Here is a 9,750-nt window from a genome sequence, read left to right on the forward strand (position 1 = left end):
TCAAACTACCAAGATTAGATTTCAGAATGACAAATAGTAAAACAAGACAAGCAGTTGTTAAGTCTGCATTTGTAACTGGTATATATTCGTGTGTTGCTGATTTAGTTAAGTTGTGCTGTTTTGTTCTTACTTTTTTGTATTGCATTTCATTGTTCTGATGTGCTTGAGGGGCCTATGACCTGTCCCTCGCTCCCTCGCTCCCCCTTCCCTCCCTCCCTCCATCCTTCCTTCCTTCCTTCCTTCCTTCCTTCCTTCCTTCCTTCTTTCCTTCCTAATTAGCAGCAGTTAGCCACTATCTATATCAATCATCATCATAATCATTTTAGCTATTATGTATCCATAGCAGGATGAAGGCAGCTTCCGCATGTTTCCAACTTATACAGTCCTGAGCTTTCTTTTGCCAACTGGGCCAGCAATATTTGCTGATGATGTTGATCCATCTTGCTTTAGGTCTCTTTTGTGGATGCTTTTTATCAAGTGGGATCCATTCTATGACTGCCTTGGTCCGCCTGCCATCAGTTCTTCTTGCTATGTGACCAGCCCATTTCCATTTCAATTCTTGATGATATTGTATACTTTTGTTTGTTCTCTAATCCATGTGCAGGTCTTTCTTTCTTGTCTTGTAATGCCAAGTATGTATCTTTCCATGGCTCTTTGCACCACTCCTAGCTTTTGTATCAATTGCGGGGTTAGTGCCCAAGGCATATATTCTTTCTAACAACTCTCCCACACTGATAGGAGTGCTGGAAAGAGCCATTGGTGAGATACCATGACGTTTTTCCACTTAATCAATAGGAACGGGCAATTTAGATTCTGCAGGATCTGATCCAGTCCATTCCAGATTCCAAAAGGTCAGAAAACTAAACCTCTGGTCCTGGTGACCGACCCAAACTGGATCCTGCAACATTGTCCTGGGTCATGTATAATTTGCCTTCATTTGTGAGTTTAGATTCTCTCAACTAGTCTAACAGAAGATTGCTATTTCCAGCGATAACCCTTCACTGCCATCTGCTGACTAAAATATTGGAGTAGGTTGGGGGGGAAAATCCAAATTGAATATTCCACTATAATATTAAGCAAGTGTTCTGCTAATGGGTATTTTTAAAATTTCACTACTCTAAATAAACATTTGATGAGACCAGTAAACAAAGTTAATTTTCTTAAGCTTTCCTTTGTTCATTTTCCATAACTTTTCTCATAACTAGCCCAGAAGGTGCCATTAGATGAGCAATGTGGCAAATTTACTGAAACAATGAGTCTGATTTCCTTGGGGATGAATAAATACCGAGTCCCTGATCACTTCCTGAATTGCTCCAGACATCCTTGTTGGCAAGGGGAGTATTGATAAGGCTTTGTTGCATCAACAGCTCTTCCTCTTACATAGATTAGTAGCCTTGATTGTCTGAGAACTCCATGCATTCATACACGCCTTGCCTTGGGTATACCTACTGCTAAGAGCTAAAGGAGCTTCTTGGATAAGAAGCAAAAAGTCTTCAAAGAAAAACCAGAAAGTCCAGTTCCTTCTTGAAAAAGCACCTATGGGACATGACCTGGATGACTGAGAATCTCCATAGACCTACTGCTAAGATACAGTAAAGGAGACCAGCAGGGTCCTGACAGGTTCTGGAGAACCGGTAGCGGAAATTTTGAGTAGTTCGGAGAACCGGCAAATACCACCTCTGGCTGGCCCCAGAGTGGGGTGGGAATGGAGATTTTGCAATATCCTTCTCCCAGGAGTGGGAAGGGAATGGGGATTTTGCAGTATCCTTCCCCTGGAGTAGGGTGGAGATTGGATTGGATTGGATTTTGCAGTATCCTTCCCCTGCCATGCCCACCAAGCCCCGCCCACCAAGCCACACCATACCACACCACGCCTATCAAGCCACATCCACAGAACTGGTAGTAAAAAAAAAATTGGATTTCACCACTGGAGACCAGTCATACTTTGTGAGCTGATGCCAATCAGCACTTGACTGGTAAAATCTATGACTGCCAGTGGATTTTGTAATGTAATCAGTTGAATTTTCAGCTGCTCTTCCTCCCAATCTCATTTCCTTGGTAGAATTGATTAGCGCAGCCCATTACTGCAGAAATGACTGGATATCTGTATTTACACAATAGAGTCTGGCCTGAGGAAGATTGGCCCAATGCATATTGAGGCTAAAATGGCCCCACTTCGGACTCCGAAGAATCAGATTTCTGGGTTTGTAGAATGCATTGGATCTAAAATGATTCTAGGCCAGGGGTCTCCAACCTTGGTAACTACAAGTCTTAAAAGTTGCCAAGGTTGGAGACCCCTATTCTAGGCAGCACACTGTAGGAATGCAATCAGTGGTTTCCTATGCATCCAACACAGTGCAGGCAGTCCTCAATTTACAATCCCCGTTTGGGACCAGAATTTTCATTGCTAAGCAAGGCAGTTGTTAAATGAGTCATGTGGTCATTAAGTGAATTCAGCTTCCCCCGTTGACTTTGCTTGTCAGAAGCAGCTGGAAAGGTCACAAATGTCAATCGCATGACCCAGGGATGCTGCAGCTGTTGTAAATACAGGCTCGTTGCCAAGCACCCGGATGTTGGTCATGTGACTGTGGGGATGCTGCCATAGTTATAACTGTGAGAACTGGCCATAAGTGACTTTTGTCAGCGTCCCTGTAACTTCAAACAGTTGCTAAACAAATGGTTGCAAGTTAAGGACTACCTGTTCTGAGTTTGTACACTGTATTAGTCCTTATTGTAGCATTCTTAGTTTCAGTTTAGCAGTCTTTAAATCCAGCATTGTGTCTTCAGGAGAAACTGGTTAAAACAAGCCATAGTTTAGCGTTGTGGGTAAACTCAAGCAATACATGTATTTCACAGGCAGTCAGAGTTATTTATCTTTATAAACTCACAAATGTACCTGGTCGTTCCTATATTTCATGTTACATAAGCCAAACGATTTGCAAATAGACTTGCTAGGATGTGGAGTGAATTTAATCTCTTGAATTGAAGGGCTGGATCCAGAGCTCTGCAAATGATTCAATCTATTCCAGTTTGTTCTGGAGACTAGATAAGCCAGCTCTGTCTTTGAATCTAGAAAATTTCTAGAGGAAGGGCTCTTGATTTCAAAAATCAAACCTCTGTTCACCGATTAATCAGTGTGAGAAAGAGGGCTATAAAGTTTCCATTTCATTTCATTAATTCAACTTTTTTTTTTGACAAAAAAATATTTTTTTAAACAAATATAAAAAACAAATAAAAAAAAACCATCTTCAATACAAATACAAACAGTATGTCGGTTGGTTACAAATCTTTTGTGCATCTTCACTCTATTCATATATATCCATATATTATTATCCTCATTAATCATATATTTAACTATGGCTGTTTCTTCCCTCGTTTCATACAAAATAGTCTAGAATTTGAGTTAATTTGTATTATGCCATACATTCTCCTAAAATCATTCCAATAATAGTACATCTTTATATTGTATTTTATATGATTCTACCTTTCTTACATTAAAAAAAATCTCAATCATATTTCATTTCCTTTTTTTTTTTTAAGTGCAGCATCAGCAACTTTATTTACAAATACAAAAGAAAAGAGAAGGAAAAAAAATTCTTCAGTTATAGTAACCTGTTTATGAGGTGCACGGAGAGTTACATTTTTCAAACACGGGACGATAAAGTATCTTTCACAATTTCCCCAACTGGATTTCACCGTTAAAGCACAAAGGGATATTGAATAAAGTGAAGTGGACAGTTTTGAAAGAGCAATATTACTTAAGCGTACCTTAACTTGAGATAAAGACTGCAACCACCTCTGCATGTCTTCAAATGTAATTCTCACAAAAGTTCTGCACAGCTCTCTAGAATGTGATGACTTTCTCATAAATACTTCAGAATAGGGTTGTTGGTTTTTTTTTAACGAAGGATGTAGTGCATCTTCTAAATGATCTAGACAGGCAAACTTCTGGTCCTACAAAACACACCCCACTCCGAATATTTATAGTTTTGAAGCAGCTATTTCCTTCTCTGTCTGTTGCAGAGGCTTCCTCTTCGTAGGTTCGGATTACATGTTGGTTGTGTGTTCAGTTTTATATCTGAGATAGCAGCTGTTGCAGAAGAGTTCGCTGTTGCAGATATGGACATGTCTTTTTATCTAACCATTGGTAAAATAAATCCTATATCTTGTAATATTGTTTATCTTCTTGTTCTCTAATTTTAAATGTCAATTTACTCATTTCTGCACATTCCATTATTTTCTTAATAACTTCGTCTTGCGTTGGTATTTTCTCATTTTTCCAATTTTTGGCAAACACAATTCTAGCCGCTGTTAATACATTCACAATCAAATTCATTATTTCAACTTTAATTCAATTTTGTCATGATTATTTTAAGGATTTTAACAACTACAGAATTTTGTTTGCCTAGTGCACAATAGTTTCATACAGTATAATCAACATAGTGTGTTTTGATTTCTCAATATAGACCAGATGCTTAATGGTCTGAAGAAGTCTGCAATACTATTATTTCTGATCAAGACTCTCTCTGAAATTAAACTGACTTCAATACTATATCAGAAATTATATTTTTTAAAAAATTTAAATTAATGGTTTTTATGAATTAGAGCAGTGTTTCCCAAACTTTTGACATATGTGTACCCCTTCTATAATTTTTGTAACGCTGAGTACCCCTCATAAAAAACATATGCTTTAATAAAAATCAAAATATATTTATTTTTTATTGTTTTGGTACATACACAAAATAAACGAAAGTTATATTATAAAGAACATTTATTTGATTCAATGAGAAGGATGAAATTGTTTATGTTGAGATGACAGATCATCATAATTTGGTTCCCTGGTTGTTAATTTTAATCTGAGATGCGGTTCCACGTCCAATAGTCTGTTCCTTTTTTTCGACTTAATATCTTTCCTTGTTCTGTGGGCGCAGCTAAGCACGGTGCAGTGGATATTCCCATGTGATCCCCACAAAACTCCGGTGCAACGCATACCCCCACCAAACTCTTCCCGTACCCCTGGGGGTACGCGTACCACACTTTGGGAAACACTGAATTAGAGAATAAAGAATTGCAGTACCTGTTAATAGAACATCAATAGATACAAGTTTTTTTTTAAAAAATGTTACTTCTTTGAAGCTAATCCATGAAAATATTTTTATTTTCAATCTATTGGATTCCTCATGGAATATATCAGAAGAGATTTTTTTCTATGGTGATGTAAGAAACTTGAAGGTACATTAATGTATACGATCGGTTATGTTTGGTTTTGGTTTATTTTTAGAAGAATGTTGTAATATATAAAAATAGAAGTCTGGATAATCATTTTCAAGTTGCAATTATGTTATATTGAATTATATTCCAAAACAGTGGAACTCATTTTTGAGAAGCTTTAGTTTTATTGAATATAGAATAATTATATTGAGGGAAAAATAAAAACTTGGATTCAAAAAATGTGTAATTTATCCATTCTTTAAAAGTTTACTATTTCTGCTAATAAAAAAAATGATTTCCTCCCTATGGCATAGATTTCATATTAAATAAGAATAAACCACACATTTAAAAATATTTAAAATAAATTTATTTTTATTTTTTGTTTTAGTATTGCAATTTTACAACTAATGAATATATAAATATTTCTCATTTTTTGTTTTTTTACGTTTTTTGTTCCTTTCTTTTTAAAAATTGCAATAATTCCTCAAAAAGCTTTACAATTTTATTTGGACTTTCACAGAATTAAAGTGGTGATAAAGGCATCTGATTTACTTTATTAGAATTTTGATCAAGTAAGCTTTTGTGTGGAATAGAAATGATTAACTATTAATCATTATTTAATTAATGTTTAGAAAGTATATGTATTATGTTGTACATGCTGTACATATGTATTCGTACATGCACGAATTCCTTGCAAAGAGTATAAAAAAGTACTGTAAAGAAAAGCCTACTGTCGCACTTTCCACTAGGGGGAACATTTATATGAAATAAAGCTACAAAAAATTATAGAGCTCTGAAAAATTCTTAAGTGCAGTTACAGCCCAGCCCAGCCCTATAGCCCAGCATGCTGGCTGGGGAATGCTGAAATTGAAGTCCACACATCTTAAAATTGCTAAGTTTGAAAAATAAAGGTTTCATTGTTATAAAACTATCAATAGGGGAACATGGATTCCCTGACTTTTACTATCAGCACTTCTGCATCACTGTTACTAGCCTTTAATACCTTCTAACAGTAATAGAGAAAGCAGAAAAGTAATAGAGAAGGTAGAAATCAAATATATTCCAGTTTTTTCAAAATCTTTGTTCTACTTTTGCGCAATATAATATTATGGATATCAACATATCTATTACTGGTGTAGAGTAGAGTGGAAAGAGAAATAGAACTTTTGAGGAAGGGATGGATGGAACCAAACATGTCTGACAGGCAGAGGACCCATGCCCCCCCCAGTGGCGGGTTGCTCCCCATTCAGCCCGGTTCGGCCAAGCCGGTAGCGGTGACAATGTGACATCACCGAACCAATTCTCTTTGTTTGGGAGCTGGGCCCTCCCGCCTGCCCCCGCATTATTCCTACCTTTATTTCTTCTTTTTTAGCCCAGCTGATAGGTGCAGCAGAGTGGATTGCCGCACTCAGCTGGGCAGAAACTTAACATGCATGCGCAGAGCACAAGTTTGGCGCGCATGTGAGGGAAGCCAGCATGCTTGCGGTGATTGTGCACAAAGCGCGTGCACGAAGAGAACCAGTGGTAACACTGGTTGGAACTCACCACTGCCCCCCCGGGGTGGGTTCCAAATTTTTTTACCACCGGTTCTGTGGGCGTGGTTTATTTGGTGGGCGTGGCTTGGCAGTCATGTGACTGAGTGGGTGTGGCCAACTCAAAGTCACTCATGGCAAGGTGGGGCGGCACCTTGCTGTGAGTGACATCAAGTTACCACACCCACTCAGTCATATGACCAATGCTGCAGAGACAGGGCGATTTCCTACATACCTTCCCCCCCTTTTGGGCTGATAAAATAAAAGTCTGCTTGCCAAGCAGCCCGAACTGGAAAACGGGGGCAACCCTTCATGTCTAGAAAAACAGGCTTTCTTTTAATTGTCTCATCAAACCACAAACTCTTCCGATCAAAGCTTCGGTCTCTGAATAACAGCTGGAGGTTCTGGGCTCCCTGAATCTGGAGGGCTGCCGTCTTTTGTATCTCTCACAAGGTGGACAAAACCTCACCTGGCCCAGATGTTGCCATCTGTAGTTTGGGGGGTGAAGACGTGCCTGAGCTTTTAGCATCCCCCTGCAACTTCCCTACAAACAGATGATCCGGGTATTGGGGGGGTCTGGGAGTTAAGGGGCCTCAGTGCAGCCGTTGACAAAGGCAGAAAGGGGGCTTTTCAGTCCTGGGGGGTGGGCAGTGCCCCTCGGCTATCCTTCCACGGGCTTCTTGGCAAGCAGCTGCCAGGCAGGAGGACTGCTGCAGTAGGAATCCCGGGTCGGACGAAGAATGGGGAAGCGACTAAGGGGGGAGAGAGGGACAAAGCCCCCTTTACGTGGATGCACATAAACAAGGGGTGGGATTTTGACAAACTTCCCCCCCAAGACCAAGAAGAGATTCGCTTCCCTCTAGCCCCCCCCCCATTTCCAAGAGCCTCCAACTTTGCAGCTGCTGCTGCTCCTCGCCTCTCCTGTCCTGGAAGTGGAACCAGGTGCCATTCCTCCCCCGCCCGATGGCTGCAACCTCGGAGGGAAAGAGGCAGGGGTGAAATGCTCCCGGTTCGGACCGGATCGCCCGATCCGGTAGTGATGGAGATGGGTGGTTTGGAGAACTGGTAGCAAAAATCCCTGCCCACCCCCCAATGCCCAGCTGAGCCGCACAATCATCAGAAGCTTTTTTAAAACTTTTAAAAGCATTTTTTCTACAACCCCTTTGGCTGAAAAAAGGCTTTTAAAAGTAAAAAAAAAAGCCTCTGATGATTGTGTGGCTCAGCTGGGATTGTCAAAGGCTTTTAAAAGAAAAAAAGCCTCTGCCGATCAGGCAACTCAGCTTGGATCGTCAGAGGCATTTAAAAGAAAAAAACCCTTTTTTCCTTTTAAATGCCTCTGACGATCCAAGCTGAGTTGCCTGATCGGCAGAGGCTTTTTTAAAAAGCCAAAGAGGTTGTAGAAAAAATGGTTTTAAAAATAATAAAAAAAAAAATTGGCCACACCTACCCAGTCACATTACCACCCCCCACCAAGCCACGCCCACAGAACCGGTAGTAACAAATTTTAGATTTTACCACTGAAGAGGCGGCAGTGAAGCCCTGTCACCTGGGAGAGGACCATGAAGGGACATATAACACATCCATCACCATTGCCGCCGCTTCTTTTGTGTTGGCTTCTCGCCTTTCTTAAAGTTGATCGTGAAGAGCTGGAAGATGTTGCCTTAGATTTCCCCCAAGTCATTGTTGGAGTGTCAGAGATCTTCACCGTTTCCTCTTTCCCTCAGAGAGGCTGCCTCCAAGTCCTTGCGAAGGGACAAACACACATGCCCTGCCCTGTCGCCTCCACTGCTGCTTCTTTTACATTGGCTTCTCACCTCTCTTAAAGTTGATCATGAAGAGCTGGAAGATGTTTTCTTAGATCTCTGATGCTCCAACAATGACTTGGGGGAGATCTAAGGAAACGTCTTCCAGCTCTTCACGATCAACTCTTAAGAGGCGAAAAGCTAATGCAAAAGAAGCGGCAGTGGAGCTGACAGGGCAGGCTGTGTGTGTGTGTGTCTCTCTGTGTGTGAGGGTGGACATCCGGCTACCCTCCCCCAGCACTGCCACTGCTGCTGCCCCTCTCACCTCCAGCACAGCAGCTACCCACCCACCTGCCCACCCACCTACTGGCCAGGCTGGAAGGCAGGCAAGCATGGTAAGGCCATGGGGAAGGGAGCTAGCTAGCCGAGTGGCCCTGACATGCTTGCCTGCCTTCCAGGTGGTCCCCGTGGCCAGGCCCGCTTGTCTGCCTTCCTCCCCCACCACCGCCTTTTTTTTTGGCTGCTTACCTTCCACGGTGGCTGGTCCAGAGTCAGGAAGGCAAGCTGACCCGAGTTTTCGGCGGCCCCTAGCCAGCCGCCACTGCTGGAAAGCGGCTGGCCAGGAAATCTCCGAAAAGGCTTTTTTGCCAGCCACTTTCTCCGCAGGCTGCTGAAAAGTACCTGCAGAAAAAGCATATACCGTGTTGCCATGTTCTTTGCGCATGGGCATCCCATTAGACTTGCAAGGCAATGGGATGTGCATGCACAAAGAACATGGCGGTGACGAACATGGCGGCTGGGGGACCAGTTCGGGGGCATGGCCAGCCAGCCATTACTACCGGTTCTCCGAACGATGAGAGATTTTTACTACCGATTCTCCCGAACTGGTGCAAACCGGGAGCAACCCACCACTGCCCCCCCGAGACCTGTAGAGTGAGCAAAGATACAGTATATGCCTATGGCCCATCATGCTTTTTAGAAGGGAAGTCCCTGAAGAACATAGCAACTGTTTAATTCAAGGTTTCTTCCTCAATCCAAAAATTGGATAACATTGAAGTTCTTAGATAAGAAAGCCCAATTGCTAATTGGACATCAGCAGGTGAGACAGATATGACATTTGCATTACAGGGCTGCTGTGGAAGCAGATAATAATGAAAGGATATAAAAGGGATGTTTCAAATTACAAGGTTGGTCCCATTTACCCAAAAATGCTAGCAAGAAAATGTCCTCAGTGTACTGTAAAAAGATGCAACACCATGCCAATA

Source organism: Pantherophis guttatus, chromosome 2, assembly GCF_059756535.1.
Source record: "Pantherophis guttatus breed Tessera chromosome 2, ASM5975653v1, whole genome shotgun sequence".
Taxonomy (NCBI): Eukaryota; Metazoa; Chordata; class Lepidosauria; order Squamata; family Colubridae; genus Pantherophis; species Pantherophis guttatus.